This window comes from Grammomys surdaster, unplaced genomic scaffold, assembly GCF_004785775.1.
Source record: "Grammomys surdaster isolate TR1022 unplaced genomic scaffold, NIH_TR_1.0 98, whole genome shotgun sequence".
Lineage (NCBI taxonomy): Eukaryota > Metazoa > Chordata > Mammalia > Rodentia > Muridae > Grammomys > Grammomys surdaster.
Window position 1 is genome coordinate 3651931 of NW_021604577.1, and position 17925 is coordinate 3669855.

A 17925-nucleotide genomic window follows, 5' to 3' on the forward strand; every position below is an offset into this window, starting at 1 on the left:
TGCAGAAACAAATTTTAAAAGAACACACAATGCATTCTCTTTTGTTTGTTAAACATGTAAGGAAAAATAAAATGTCATACCTCTGTAGGTATAATACAAACCGAAATGCAAGTTGAAATTTATTGTAAAAAATAAATTCAGCTCCAAGGGGGACATACAAGAATATCTATATAGTGATAGAATCAAAATAACCCATGTCACTTAAATCACACAAAGGAAGCAAATGATTATTATAACTTATTTGAGTTAATTAGTCATATTGAACATTTTTCACAATTTCAAAGTCATCCATCTATTCTATCAAACCAAAGATTTGTAGTAGGTAATAGCTGGGCACTTAGCATGTGAAAGATCTGCATCCACCCGCATTTCCACCATATTCCCACCCAACACAGCTCTGCGCTACCCAAGATGAGTCAAACACATGTTTATTTTATTATTTTTTGCATTCTCTCTGCCAGGACACCAATAGATGTCTTCTGTTTAAAGGGAGGCTCAATTTGTCATCTTCTTTCAATTATCTTTAAGCTGATTTGAGTGAGGCTTTCGCAAATGAACTTAAAGGAAAAAGACCCCTAAATACTGAATATTGGAAGGCCAATACATGTCATTTCAAGAAGATTACAGGGTTTTCGTTTTTGATTTTTTGGTTTTTTCCTTCTCAGTTATACCGAGCAAAGAAACTACTGTGGGTGAAAGTTTCAATTGTATCGTTAAGCATTTATCGAGCATTAAAATCTTTCCTGAATTTTCATATAGTAAGAGAACACATTCCGAAGTTAAAGAGAACTGGCTGGTACTTAAAAAATTAATTTTTATTAAGCTTCTAAGAAGTTGCAGATGGTTGTGAAAAACAAAGGGCAATCAGAGGTGAAAGCAGACAGGCTAGTGAGGTGGTGAGAAACAGGATTTCTCACATAAGATTTACATCATTTAGATATGCCAAACCAACAGAATCAGTGTTTTTACATCAGATCAAATGCTCAGTTGCTTCAACGAAAGTAAAGAGTTGGAAATGTGAAAAATTTTAAATGATTTGGATAAATGAACCAGAAACTTTGTGAAATCACCTTATCTTTAATAGATGTAATGATCGTGGAACCCCTAAAACACCTTCCCATTCCTAACATTGTCATGTTTATCAGAACTGGACCCAATGACACGTTCCCCTTACCATTTTGCTAATGTGTCAGCCTATAATTTGAGAAGCCTGTTGGGTTCGTGGTTTTTTTTGTTTGTTTGTTTTGGGGGTTTTTTTGTTTTGTTTTTTGTTTTTAATGGGGAAACATTTAGCGATCAGGGTTTTATTTTCTGGGAGAAATTACACGCTATGTAATCTCCAGTTATTGACAATAACTGATCCCCACTAGTTAGGAGTGGTACCACTGTCATCAGTTAACTGATGTTTCTTCAGGTTAACATTTTTACAGCTGGGCCTGTTTTCGTTGCAGTCAGCATCATTATCATGTAGTGAGATGAACATGCACACAAGAGCTGAGAGGACCTGAGTACGAACATATAACACTTTGAGGAAAGTTGCCAGAAGTGTCAAACAATGCTAAATAGTTAAAAATGAGAAAAATATTGCCCAATCACACTTATCGGGTGTATAAATAATCACAGACTATGCAGTTTTGAGAAAAAAATAACCTACTTACCTTTTCTTTCTTTTCTTTCTTACCTTCCTTTCCTTTAAAATATTTTTTTAAAGATGCATTACATACATACCTACCCATCCTTTTCCATTTCCTACCTATTTTCCTGTTATGTGTTTTTATAGTTCCATCATGGATTATATGTATTTTTAGTCTGCTGTGGTCTCTGGTTCCATGGGGCTTGTTATATTCAACAGATCATGAGTTTGGCCCATGATTATATTCCTCTAAGAGAACTGATGAATGCTTGGTTACAATGTCAGGCAGTGGACCTTGACACTAATGGCACTTCACATTTCCCACAGAATTGGCTCAGCATAGCAATGGATTCTATCTAAATTAGAACCTAACCAGTCTGTTATACTATGTAATATACAATGAAAATAATTTCATTCTTTACTTGGACATATGATAAAATATAAATGACAGCTGTACTAACTTTTCACCAAACATGCAATCTTATTTTCAATATTTTATAATAATAAACTTATCTGCCAACGAAATGTGTAATTTGAATAATAATTAATTCATTTATTTCTATACTTAAGACTATAAACGTGACTGTGGTATGACTCAGAATCATTTTAATTTTGTGTTTCTCTTGGTAATTTTAAAGTTGGTGACAGACTGATCTGATTTTGGGAAAACTTTTCAAATGATTCTCTTAAATTTGTGTTCCTTATTACAAAACCTTTTTTTAAAAAAAAAAAAAACTGTGCCTTTCAAATATCAGGGCCACTGAATAGACATTTAAAATCGAAAAAAAATTGACATTCCCCAAATACATTCTAGTTGCTGACTACTTCCACAGTTTCAGCTGTGTCTCAACAAAGCAGAAGGTACACTCTTCTTGCAACTGGGCAGTTGATTTCAATGAGGAGTTATTGCATTTTCTGTGAAAACAATAAAATCATAGGGTTCAATCCCAAGCTATTTCTTTTCCTACAACATTTCCTTTGTGGCTAGCCCATTTAATTCATTTTCTTAGCATTATTTTTTAGAAAGGAATGTCTGTCCTTTTCTACTGTCTTAGAAGAAAAATCTTCTACAAAATGATTTGATTTTTTTTCAAATCTCATAGAAAAAGTTTGTTGTATATACATAGTATATCCTACATATAATTGTGTATGTTATTACATGAGCAAAGAAAAAATATAAAAGCTTGACATTATAATGTGAAATACGTCAGCCAGGAAAGTCTCTAGTGGGTTAATGTCTGTTTGGAAATAGAAGTGAGAGATTAAGATAAAGGTTCCACATATTTCTATATGACTTACTTTATGAGCTTATGGCAATTTGAAGATAAATAAGTCTATGAGTAGTGATTTCACTACTCTGATCCCATATTGAGAATCTCAAACTGAAATCCAAAATTTGGAATAGGGCTGAGGTTAAACTCTGGGTAGAAACTGCAATAGTTTTCTCAAGGATATATTTACAACTGATTGAATTTAATTTTCGATTGTACTAATTTTCCATGAGTTGATTTGAAATGTATTCTTATTTTTCAATAAAAAGTTGGGAAATTCTATGAGTAGGGCTAAGCTTGCTAGTTTTGCTTGCTTTCGTAAGGCTCTTCGTTGTTGCCCTGGGGTTCCAGGCTTTCCGTTTCAGTTCTTGAGTCTCACCAGTATATTTAAATGTATAAGTTTAATCAAATATGCATTGTGTTAAATTTATATGAAACATTGGAGACCATAAAATTTAGATTTAACTTAATTTACATTTTGATATTTTCCTTCTTCCAAATAGTTTCAGATAGTTGTATGTTATTTTCCTTGAAATTTTTTCAATAAATGAAATTATGTTAAATACTCTATTACTGTTTGGGGAAATTTTCTGCTGTCAATAAGCAATTAACTTAAAAAAAACAACAAAAAGTGATATTTAGAATGGCAATTAAAATGAAAGTGTCGTAATTTCTTTCACAATTAAGAAGCGTTTGTAGACTCAATACTCCAGTGAACACAGACTATCAAGATTGTGTTGACTTTTACATCCTTTGTGATAGATCATTTTATATGATTGTATTAAACTAGCAGATGCTAAAATCTTCCTGAATGAATGTGATTTAAGAATTATGGTGTTATGACGTGGTGCAGTAGCTAGGCTTCTGTATGAGACATGAAATGATCGCAGCTGGATGATGTAATGATCGCAGCTGGATGATGTAATGATCGCAGCTGGATGATGTAATGATCGCAGCTGGATGATGTAATGATCGCAGCTGGATGATGTAATGATCGCAGCTGGATGATGTAACGATCGCAGCTGGGTGATGTAATGATCGCAGCTGGATGATGCTAACCTGATTCAGAGACATTGTTCTAACCACTTGTTCACAAGGACATTGTCAGATAAATACACTGACCTACAGCGATGAGTGAGAATCGAAGTGTAAATGGTATTCTGAAAACTATCACAAGTTGTTGTTGTTTTACTGCCGATTCAACTTAATTGTTCAGTACCTTTGTTATTGTTCCTTTAGGTTAAACCCTTGAGCATTTGGAAATAGAGTTATAATTAATATTTAAACCCATTAATTGTTTCTGAAAATCAGTTCTCTCCAAATGACACCTTTACTCTGTTAAATTACGGTGTATTCTCCATAAGCTGTTTTAAGTTAATAGTCATTTTGTAGATCTTATCATTTTTCCCTTAGATACTCAAAATTATTCCTTAGTTTTATGCATTTTTTATTTCTCTGAAGAAACTATAACCTCATCTATAGCAAAGCTGCCCATCCATGTCTTTATATCTACAATAGAAAGAAAGGTGGAAATCTGAGTGCAATGAAGAACGTAGCATGACTTATTACTGACTAACTTATATTTGAACTGAATTAAAAAGATTAGGAAACACTAAGAACTTTTACCTTTCAATGATAAAATCATTGACATTTTAGAAACAGAATGTATGTCATGAGTACTAGGAAAAAAAAAAGAAAATCCAATTGTTGCAAAACTTGTTCTCATTTTTTTAAAAATTTAACGGGCAATATTATTATTTCCAGGCTGGACTTAAACTCACTTTATGGTGGAGGCATACTTTGAACTCTGGGTCTTCCAGGATCTAACCACCCCAAGTAGGGAATTTTTATGTGTTAAAATTTTCTAATGAAGTAAAATTAATATAAAAGAAGATAAAATTAAAATTAGAGGTATGCACCTTAAGTACAGCTCAGTTGTTCACAGACAAAACAAAAATGTTGATATTGTCTTTGCAAAGAAAACTCACAATGTTAACCTAGAGCAAATTAGACTAATCTCATGATTATAGTAGAAGCCCAGAATAAACATTGAAATAATGCTTTCTAGGCTCTTTCCTCTCAACTATAGTTTATTAATTATAGGTTAAATGATATTTGTTTGTTTGTTTGTTTAATCTACTTAGGGTATATGAGCTCCATCTTAATTCAAAGTCTAGGTTTTCTGCATATCTGTTGCAGTATAAATTACCTGGGCTCCAGTCACCTAATAAGTGTAAATATAGTATGCGACAAACATTTTCAAACACGATTGATAATGTAAATTACAAAACAAAATTATAAAAAAATAATATGATAGAACCCAGGCATGGTGGCTAACACATGGAATCTCAGTTCTCAGGAGGCTGAGTACAGGATGATCATTACAATTTCAGGTCACACTGAGATGCATAGTAAGTTATAAGCCATCCTGCACTGCAGAGTGAGACCACATCTCAAGTGTAAACCAAACAACAACAAAAAACTATTTCTGAAAATATATGGCAAAGAATAAGTGGTAAAAAAATGAGGAACAAATAGTCAAAGTCAAAATAGCACTGAAAAGAGATAACTCATGTTCTTTTAAACTTGTTTCTGTATTGAATTACATAGCTAAATTCACTAGACTGCACAATTTAGCAAGTCAATGAACTCAAAAGGAAAGAATTGTATAATGGCTATTATGCAGTAGCAATGTGGCACTTAAGTAAATGATGGGGGTGTTTTGTGTGTTAAAATTTGCTAATGAAATAAACATACATCTTTTCATTGTTGTTGATTAAGTTTTCATGAAATGAATTTAATGAAATGAAATCATTTCAAATTAAATGATTTCAATAGAATTTTGCAAATATCCAAAAGGCCTTTACAATGTTGAGGTATTGAGATTACTGGATGGGTACCAGTTCCAAGTCAGTAAACTCAATGAAGCTTGTAATTTCTTAATCACCAGTTCATTTCTGTACCCTTAGCAGTGGTTTCTCTATTTTGTCTTCTTTCAAGTTATTAAACACTCTCGCAGAGTCAGTTCCTACTATTTGAAAGTAGCAGTTGTCCATCCACACAGTCTTTCAAGTAGGAAACTAGAAAGATAAAACAGTGGACTTTCTGACAAGAGCTAAGAAACAAGAAGTAGAAGCATAAAATGAAGAAAGACTTGCAGTGTCCAAGACATTATTGTCATAGTTGTTCCAAGGACAGGTGAGAATGCATACCCAGTACAGACAGGGTAGGTGGAGTTAGAACCGAGGAAGGCTGTCAGGTATCTGAGGTAGCTCAAGCAATAGATTGGTGAGGATTGTAGTTTGAAACTTACAGTGGTTCCCAGCGAGATGAGTACCAAGAAAGTCTATGGATAATGTATCTTATAATGAACTGAAACACACTATCCACATCAGTAGAAGAGAGAAGAAGAAAAATTCCCACCTAAATGTTTTTGGATAGGTACACATTTACTATAAAATGAAAATAAAGTTTTAATGAATTAAATAAGGTTTTAAAATATTTGTTAATAACTTTTTTGAATAGTTGACTTTATGAGCACCTTTCTCTTCTTTTGTTTCTACTCACTCAAAGATAAGCTTAGCTGATATGTGGACTTTCTCCTTTCGACGTTAATTCACAGCAAGCTGTAGACTAGAGTACATTTCACTTTAATATGTCCTTTATCAAGCAAGTTCCCATCATAGACTGCTTCTGTTCATACTCTTTATTAATTTCTCATATGACTTTCTGTTTTTATGCCCCTACAACTCTGCCTCTCTCCTGTAAAATAAAGTCCTGGCAACATTGTAATATGGTATTCTAAATGATTGATGGTAGGTAGAGTCTTTGGAAGGCACTCAAACAGCTTTGAACTATGGATGCCAGAACATCATTGAACCATTTACTACATCTTAATGTGTTAATGGGTTTTAAAGAAAAAGTTTCTTACTGAAAATCACCCTATATGTCAACTTATATACTCGTCATGTTTCAGAATGAGCCTTTTGAATTATTTCCAATTTTTCCAATAGTATTATTTACTTAGACACACATGCTATTTACATGATTTGCCATTTTCAAAGTGATTCCTGATATGTCATTTCATCTACCATAACCCTTAAAAACTAACTACTCATTCACTCACTCATTAGCTGTGTGAAAATGCATACCATGGATGGTCTGTCCCCTCTCTAGCATGATGCCTCTCATAATATGGCTAAACACAATTTCATATGTGGTCCAGGATTTAAATAAACATCATTACTAAACAAATGTTATTATCCAGTGAATCTCTATGCACTAGTATATCTAAGACAGTTACTCTTTGTACTATGAAAAAAAAAGTAGTTGCTTTTACTTGGCAATAACAAAATACTACCAGTTATAATAGGCAGTCCTATTTCAATGATGGTGAATTGTAAAAAAAAAAAAACCTCAGTTTTATGATTAATAAAATAATGGGACAGAAGAGATGTCTGAGAAATTAAGAGTGCTTACTGTTCTTCCAGAGCACCTAAGTTCTGTTACCAGCATCCCTGTTGGACAGCTAACAACTGCCTATAACTCTAGCTCCAAGAGATCCAATTTCCTCTTTTAGCCTCTGCAGGCATTTGTACACATAAGTAAATGGATGGATCAATGGATGAATAAATAAATAAATAAATAAATAAATAAATAAATAAATAGTTTAAGAAAAGATTTTTTTCTTTCTGAAACATAGGACTATGTATAATTGACCAGTCATTTCATATTTTACTTGAGCCTGACAGTAAAACCCCTATGACTCAGAAAACAGTTGATCTCACATTTTAATGTTAATTGTAATCTCTGGAGACAATCCTTGAAGATGAAGATCCCATGGTTTTAAATGGAGGGAGATTTTGGTTCCACAGACTTAGAGGAATGGGAGGGGCAGTGCGTAAAACACGTGGCTTAATTAATCCTGATACGCTCATATTGGGCTGCTGAAGACAGGCAGATCCTTGAAATCATTGACCTGTCAGCCTAGCCAAATCTATGTGTTTCGGGTTCAGTGAGAGATCCTGCCAAAATATAAGTGTGAAAAGTCTTTGTGGAAAGACACTGTCCACATTTGGCCCTACATGCATATGCACATGCACATGCACAAACATTCACTCCTGCATGTTCATGTATACACACACTAACATCTACATACATCACATACATAAACAGGGCATTTACTCAAATTTTAAATGAAAATGATTCTAATCTATGTAATGTACAGTTTGAGAAGCATCAGTGCTGTGGACAGAACGTAATATCGTATCCTGATTTTATATGTATATATACATAATATATAGCCTAGTGTCCACTGCATAAGCGCCCACATTTCTCTTATTCATAAATAGGAGACAATGCTCTAAGAAGTTCATATAGGTAAGCCATGAGTTAAATCATAAATGGCATGTAGCAAGTATTCAAACAAATATCTGCTCACATATGGCAAAATTTCAATAGTGTTTTTCCCTCTCAGTGACACACTGATTAAATACATTGAGCAATTTTCACCAAATATTTACAGTGATCTTTGACTTTTAGGTATTGACATAATAAAGTGATAATATATTTTTTAAATAATTTCTCTGAAAATTATTTTCACAAATGATTTTCCTGCTAGTCCTTGTTTTGCATTAAACATAGACAATGAATAATTTTCCATGATATTTTATTGATTTAAATGTCTTAATATATTTTCTTAAACCTACATGAATTACATTAGCCCCCAAATTAACTAAATTCACTTATATTATAGGGGATTTTTGAACAGTCATGTTTATTTTAAGAAAACTTTAAATTTTAAAAATCGAAACTATTTTTAGTGAATAAAGAGAAGCTGAAAATCAATATTTATATATGGCTTATATTCAGCACATAAAGATTAACGTCTTTTAAGCTAACTCTTTAGGGTCATAAGTTTCACGTGCAGTTAGTAGCAAGTAATAGAAAGATTTCATACACTTTTTAATCTACTTTTCCAAAGGATGTCTTGTAGAACTGCAGTAAAGTGTTAAAACTGCACCCCTGACATATGTCAAAGCCATTGGTCATGTTCCCAACTATTGATTATGTGTGTGTGTGTGTGTGTGTGTGCATGTTGCTATGTTACCACTTCTGTACATCCAGGTTTTCATTACCATAGTCAAACACAGTATTTCAATTATGAGTCTCTTTAGTGCTATTTTTCTGGAAACCACTGCCATCTCATTTTGTCATTGCAAGAATATATAGAAATGATATTGCATCTTTACATTTTAGGGTGTTTCTTCCCACACCATAATCTATGGAGATTGATCAGTAGATATACATTTCATTACTGAATGTTGCATAGTTTAGCTATGGGATACTTTGTGTAAGCATTCACCCAAAGAAAAGAATGTGTTGTTTCATTATAGAACTATTAAAAAACACACAAAACCAAAAACAGAAAAAACATTTTTGTCCAAAATATTTTTGTAATTGTTTTTTTTTTCATTTTCACAATAAATGTCTTTAAAGACATCTGCTGAGTTGTATAGTAATTGCATATTTGATTCTATAAACACCTATAATTTTTCCAGGGTTGCCTGTCATTTTACATTCCCACCAGCAATGAATTAATGCTTTATTTCGATATATCCTCAGAAGCATTTATGGCCACTGCTCTTTTAGTTCAATGATACTGATTTTAATTTTCACTTTTCTAAAGGCAAATGAAGAGAATGTTTTCCAGTCTAAGGACTGACAATGGAGAGGTTTCTTCAGACGCAGGCCCTGTGCTCATGGTTGTAGTTCAAAATATTTTAACCACTAGATGCCCCACCCACCCTACCCCATGCTTGCTACCTGCCACTCTCAACCACTTGCCCACAGCAAGGTCACTCCTCACCTCACCCTATACCTGCTACTAGCTGCCTTTCAACATGTCAGTGCCCATCCTCTACCCTGAACCAGCTATCGTCAGTCACTCTGCCACAACCAAACGATGTTATGCTCCACCCTATCCGCCTGTCCTACACAAGCTGCCCTCAAACACGGCTGCAAACCGCCAGCCTCGGAGGAGGTCACCTCTGTCCTGTTTGCAAACTTCCAGAGTTCCCCAGTAGAGCCAACCTCATCATCTACAGTGCCCTTGGATTAAGAGCAGTTTTTTATCAGTTATATTAATTTCCTTTCCTCGATTCTCACATCTCCACTGGAATCACCATTGTGATAAAATTTGCCTTTTGATTTAAAGACAGCCTCAGAAAATTCAAACTGAAAACTGGCAAGGGAAAGATGGAGATTCTGTTTAAAAAAAAATAGGCTGGGCACTTTTTAATTTATTAAAATTCCCAAATATTCACTATATGTAGCCTAGTTAACAAAATGTCTAACATTATACATTATCAAAAATATGTTTTTCTTCGTCCTCTGTCCTCCTGTGTTTGGACTTATCTTGTCCTCCCCACCTCCTCTACTGTTAAATATGTCATTCTATTACTAAGAAAGAGTCAGCAGAGGAGAGAGTAAAAAAGAGAACATTTCTTATCAATTGAGGAATTTATGTGTATATTGGGGATTCTTATCTAAAGGAGGTTCTGTACTAGATTCAGGTACGCAGAAAATATAGCACTCAATTATCTATACAGATGCTTAATGCAAGACAGAGCCTCGCAACCTCTTGTTCATGTTTAAGGGATGAGTTAGAGTAATGGAAGCAGAGATGAAATGGGCCATAATTATACACACTGACAGAGGAAAGCAAGGAAGTCAAACAGAATATTCTGTATTTATCGAAACACACTTAATACAGTGTTTGAGTTGGAAAAATTAGTTTTTGGGGAAAGAAATTGAAAATCACATTTAAAAGTTATTGAAAATGACAATGTATACATAAACAATGGCAATACTGAACACTGTGTATGCTAGGAAAGATATCAATTTCTGTGAGAGGATAGAGTGGATATAGTATTTAATACTATTTTTACATGTTTATCTATTCCCACCTGTACACTAATTATTTGTTGGTCTCTATTATAGGCTTTCTATTGTATTTATTCATTCTGGAAAATAGTGCATTGAACATAAAAGCAATCTACAGTACACTACATTTCTTTTCATCTTTCTGGCCCATATATCTCAATTGATTTGGATGTGTGATAATAATGTAATTTGCATGGACTCAAAAACCATCTTAATAATATACTCCATGAATACATACTGCTAGTTTCATCCAGCCATTTGAGCAACCCTTACAATCAGTCAGAAATGAGACCAAGACAGATCATATGGCTAAAATAAGGTTTTTCACTCTCACTGACAAAGATTTAATGTTTTCCTTCATTTACCCTGCTACTGCTTCCCTTATAGCTAGAACAGCACAAAGAGTCACTGACTCACACGTGTGAATTTAACCTTGACAAGACTCACTGTTCACATTGTACATTCAACCCATTAAGCACGTCTATTGAATTTTGCTTCTTGACTATATTTTAAGTATATGTTGCCACTATCCATCTCCAATGTGCCTACTGTAGACCGAGTTACTATGAAATCTTGCTAGGATACAGGACCTCTGGCAGACTTCTATATCCTGTCTGCTGCATCATACCTCACATTGTAGACTATTTGATTGTCTTAGAACATAAGCAAGTAAACACGTGTTTTTTTCTGATTATTTTTAATGGATTCTCATCACTCACCAAATAAGGACAGAATTATTAAAGTAATAAAGTGTTCATATGATCTACCTTCTACCATTCTCACTCCTACCGGCAGCTCTTTATTTTGTTTTCGGAAACTGAACTTAACTAAATGTCTCCAATATGTCTCCAAGTGTCTCCCCTATAGCCTTAAGGCTATTGTGCCTAACCCTAAACTTGGCTTCCATTTTTTGCTCTCATTGAATACATGTGTTTCTCTCAAAATCTTTTTTCAGCATTTATATCAAATGAGTTAATATAGTATATTCACCCATAGTTTTCCCTTATAACATTTCTCAGAAGTTTAATTGAATGCTGGTGTGTCTTATTATGAGGACTCACTTAATACTGTGTGAGCTCCAGAAAGCCAGGTAAACAACACTTTTTTTTTTTGCTTATCATTTATTCAAATATTTCTGAGTGGAACAGTGTCAGTGACTGCTTTTGCAGTCAGAAGCCAAATTCCAAGGATTTTCTCTGAAATCCATTCCCTTTAGTCATGCTGTTTCTGGTAATCATCACACTTTCAATTGTAAGATTTAAAACTTCAGTATATGTCAACATTGTTTTTATGAGTTTTCCCGATGATATGGGATATTTCCTGTTTCTTCTCATGCTACATGTTATTCTAACTCAATTATGAACATTCAAATTGTTCTGTGTTAATTTTACTATGTTCCAACCCCCCCTACTATAAGAACTTTACTACAGTAGAAGATTTCCAAATTAAACTTATTATTCTGGTGTCCACATCTTAAAGCACAGGCATGAGGTTAATGTGGAATCCCCACATTGAGAATCCTAATAAATAATTAGCTTCCTCTTCATATTTAAGAACAGAAGTTTTACAATCAACGTTGTGTTTTCAACAGACTCCTTAAATAGTGTTAGAGCTCTTTCAGATTCCATCACTAGAAATAAATTGAAATACAGAAATACAAGTCTTCATCCAACAGATTGATGTGTTTGGAACCTGTGTGTGCACACTCACAAATAAGAAGCACATGTACAAACATCTGTTTTCCAGGTTCACAAGAGTATCTTCATCGGAGTCATTAGGAAACATATTATAAGTAGGGCTGTCTTAATAGAACATGAAATAAAATCTTCACATAATTAAAAAAAATCAGAAAAATATTCCCCTTGAATTCTGAAACTTTCCCGCATACTCTTGTTACTTTGGCCACCATTACCCCAGCTCCACGTTCCAGTGAATGAAGTTCAACTGTGGGTAAGCCCATTGAGTTATCTTGGCCTCCATTTCCTTCATGTCTTCAGTCTGATCTCCACTGTCTTCCATTTTGGATGTTTTTAACTTTCTTAACTCATTCTGCCTACACAAAAATCCAGACTTTGTAGTAACATGTTAACTAGTGTCTATGACTTTTATATCCTATTCTCAAATCTATCATCATAAACCCGTTAAGTTGGTCTTCCCGAATAGAGCTCCACTCTCTTATCATGGCACCTCAAAGCTACTGGTTCCCTCTCAGGGATCCTCACTGTCTACCTATTGCATATTGACTATAGTACAAATGCCTACATGTATAGCCACCCTTTAAAAAGTATTTATAACTTGCTATAGTGTGCTTTTACAGAAAAGAATACTATCTCTAGAATGGATTCACCTTTTCTAAACTCTTTAAACTGGACTTAGATGTCTTCAAGCTTAGGATGTCTTCTAGTTTATGATTCTGGGACAGAGGGAGATCTATTTAATCTAAAACATTTATGTCAAATGCTAGCTTTTTACCTGATAATTTTATTAAAATCCATATCACCTTTTAGTATCTCTTTTACAAAATAAATATTTTGCTTTATAGTATGACTAATTGGTACTTTCTTAATTACTTAATAAAGACTGTAAGCTCCATATGAGCAGGCATTATGTCCTATTTCATTTTCCCTGTGTGACAGCATCAGGGATTAGTGTATACTAGGTGCTCAACTAATATTTGTTAAATTAAAATAAAAATGTAGGAAACCAAACTAATAAAAATGTGTATATATATATTTAAAAATTCACAAAATAAGAAAAATTTGTATATCAGAATGTACAGAATAAAGAATTTATTGCTCCTGCTGCATCATTTGTTTTATTACTATATTTACTATCATTCATGTTTTATGATTCAATTTATACAATTTTTTAATAAAATATTAATATACTGTTGCAAGTCCTGTAAAATATAGAAAAACAATCTTCCTTCTATGATTCTGTTAACTTGAATAGAGATTTTATTATTGACCTACATAAGTCAAAGTGTATCACTACACAAGCAGAGTTTGAGAGTTCAAGTCATTTAAGAAGGCATATTATGTTCTATAAAACATAGTGCTGTATATTCTGAAAGATGAGAAAACTGAGAAGAGACCAACTGGCAGAAGAATGAATGCTCTCATGAGAGCTTCTCAGGTATATAATTGTGTGTATGTTTGATGCTCTACTTACACAATATGCACATAATTAAGTACAACTTCTTCTGTATCTATATGTATATATTGCTCAGCATCTTACTGAAAATTATACTCACAGAATTATTTCAATTTTCTTATGATTTTAAGATAAAAAAAAATTTAGTTAGGGAATGACTTAGCCTCCTGGCAAGAGATCAAATAGGTATGCCACACAGTCATTCTCAAGAAATAAAATTAGGAAACATTTCTTTTCAACAAACTGAATCACATTCGTGTTATTTTGAGGTAACTTGTATCATCAGCATAGATGAGGTTCGTACAACTAGAGTCTTGATACTGATCTCAGTGTTGGCTGTTGTGTTCAACAATCAGAGCCTGGATAGCACTAACTGGGATCCCATGTGACACATGGCCATTTGAATGCTTGGCTGTTGTGGTCAACAGTCAGAACCTGGATAGCACTAACTGGGATCCCATGTGACACATGGCCATTTGAATGTAGTTACATTAGATATTGGGCAAAGAAGAGTTGATGCTTATACTTTGTCATTGTCACCCATCCTTAGAAAAGAACACATGTTGAAGGAAATAACTGGAGATGTCATGGTGCTAACATGAAACGCCTAGTAACAAAAATGTGTAAAAGATGGGTTTCTGAGACACTCTCACTGACAACCTGGTGTGACTAACTGCTTTAAGCAAAAGAACACTGGTCATGTTAAAGAAATGACGTGACTTAGCTGTAAGAACAATCTATTTCTGTAATTTCTCTTCCAATAAGAACTAAACCAATTTGTTGAGTACTGTGTCAGATTCCATTAGGTTATTCTATTTCAAAAAAAAAATTCCTGGAGTGTTAATTCAATGTTGAAATTGAGGAGACAAGTCAGAATTTCAGAGGGTCTAAGACAATGTTAATTTGCATGATGAATAGCCTATAGAGAATGACACATCTATCCTCAAGTGACTTCACAACATTGCTGCGGCCCCACTCTTCCTTTAAATACATTTTCTTTCATACTTTTAATATAAAGAAAATATTGTTATTTTCTACTAATCAAAGAGCAATATCCTGTTTGAAGTGCCATACACTCTACAAGTGGAAACCACTGACTGATTACTATTCAGTAACGAAGTACTTCAAATTTTAAAATTACTTTTAAAAATATGATTTGGTTTGTTGTGCTTATTTTCTATAATTATAAAAGTTGGACAAGTCTTTACTGTTGAGAGATAGATATGATACAGGATAAATTTTTGGCGTAACCCAAGCTTTACCAGTCAGTCATACTGAGGTTTACTGCTTCTGTTTGCTCTTCCCTCCTGAAGTCATTTCTCCAAGTTTTCATTCATTCAACAGAAGTACACAACATCTCTGTAAGAGCTAGGCCTGCTGCTTAGCTCTGCAAATCCAGTGTAGATGAGATGTGTGACATTGCCCACTCTTGATTCCAAAAATTTGTGTATGCTTCTGCTTTTTCCATGTTTATGGCAACCTTCTGGGTGGAAAATTAACAGCAATAACTCTTTAATAAAACATATATGTTTACATTTGCTATGGCACTCTTGAGTTTTCACTGCCTATCTCATAAATGTGCTGAATTCACCTAATCTCTCTGAAGGTTGATTCAACTTCTGTGGTGCGTCACAAGATGTAAGAGGACCACACTGGAAATAAAGGTCTCTATTTCCTCAGACCTTTACTACTAAAACTAGCTCATTAGCCCAAAAGTTCTCTATAGAGTTAAACGGATAGGATCAAAAATACAGAAATCGCAAAGTGAGGAAAGACTAGCTGTGGAGAAATGATGCTGTGAGGCCCTATATAGGTCAATTGTTCCAAAAGCACTCATTTCTTTCTGATTGAATATTTAGCAAAATGATAAGCACGAATTACAAAGTAAGTGCATTAAAATCTTTTGAAGCTATAGCATAAGTAAGTTTTCTTTTGTGAGGTTAACTCTGATCCGAAACTTAAATTTAATTTTTAAAAATAGCCTTACTGTGAGCCTAATGAAACCTATGTTGCTGTGTACTAAGTTGAGAAAGAAAGGAGCAATATGTAAAGAGTCTATGATTAGATATGTCCTATTTTAAAGGCAACATAACAACACTGATGCTCTTTACCCTGAGGTAAAGTAAAACTTTCCTCACTAGGCTCTGCAAAGCAAACCTTCCAGAACTGCCTTACAAGTAAAAAGAAAGAATAACATAGAAATGAAATCCTGGCATTCAAAGGACCATCTCAATTCGGCGAAAAATTATGTTCTGTTTTCAGCCTATAAAGGGTCATAGACTAGCTAAATATTCATGAATTTTGTGAGTATTAGCTTTCATGATGACATAGACCACTCTTCATTTTCAAATGAATATTACATTGTACTAAAAGGAGTCTAATCAAAAACATATTGGTGAACTATTTTAGAATATGATACAAGCATGAATAATCACCTATTCATTCATCATGAAGTGATCATGATGAGACAAGCTTTCAGGCTTTTAATTGATTTGTATTTATTCATGTATGTATGTATGTATGTATGTATGTATGTATGTATGTATGTATACAAGCCATTGTGTCCAGGTGGAGGGCAGAAGACAACTTGAGAAGTGTGTTCACTGTATCATGTTCCAGAAATTGAACACAGGTGGATAAGCTTGGTGACAAGTGACTTCACTCACTGAGCCATCTGGCCAAACATACCAAGGTTCTAAGAATTTCGTGTTCATTCTGTGTTTAAGAATGCAAGAGTGGAAATAGATAAAAATATTTTTGTGATAAGATTTTTCTAGATGAAGTAGAAATTCTGCTACTGCTACCACCAACAAAATTGTATAGTTTTTTTTCTTTTTTTAATTTATTTTTTAATCTTTTTTTACAGTCCAGACTATATGCCCCTCCCAGTCCACCCTCTGACAGTTTCACATCCGACAGCTCCTCCTCCCTCTGTAGCCCATCCCCTATCCACCAGACCTCCCCACTATCTGAGGCCCCAAGTCTCTTGAGGGTTAGGTACATCTTCTCTGACTGAGCCCAGACCTAGCAGTCCTTTGCTGTATGTGTTGAGAGTCTCAAATCTGCTGATGTATACTGCCTGGTTGGTGGCTCAGTGTCTGAGAGATTCCAGGGACCACATTAGTTGCCTACAGGGTCACCCTCCTCCTCAGCTTCTTCCAGATTTTCCCTAATTCAACCAGAAGGGTCACTAATTTCTGTCAATTTGTTAGGTGTAAATATCTGCATCTGATTCATTCGGCTGCTGGTTGGCCCCTGTGTATAAACACATCATACCATCAGTAATAGTGTCAGGCCTTGGGGCCTCCCCCAGAGATGGATCCCAATTTGGTCCTATCACTGGACCTCCTTTTCTTAGGCTCTTACGCATTTTTGTTCCTGCAGTTCTTTCAGACAGGAACAATTTTGGTCAGAGTATTTGACTATGGGATGGCAACCCTATCCTTCCACCTGATGCCTTATCTTCCTACTGAAGGTGGACTCTACACGCTCAATCTCCCCACTATAGGGCATTTCATCTAAGGTCCATCCCCTCGAGTCCTGAGAATCTCTCATCTCCCAGGTCTCTGGTACATTCTAGAGAGTCTTCCTATCTTCTACCTCCCGAGGTTGCCTGTTTTCATTCTTTCTGCTGGCCCTCAGGGATTTCAGTCCTTTTCTCCAACCCAATACCAGATCATGTTCCCCCACCCCCAACCTCCATCTCTTTTCCTTCCCAGGTCTTTCCCTACCCTCTTTTGGTTGCTTTGGTTTCCCTCTCAAGTGAGACTGAGGCATCCTCACTTGGGCCCTTAAACTTGTTGTCCTTTTTGAGTTCTGTGGGCTGTTATCTTGGGTATTCGGCAATTTTTTATTTTGGCTAATATCCAGTTATTATTGAGTATAATACATGTCCTTTTGGGTCTGAGTTACCTCAATCGGGAT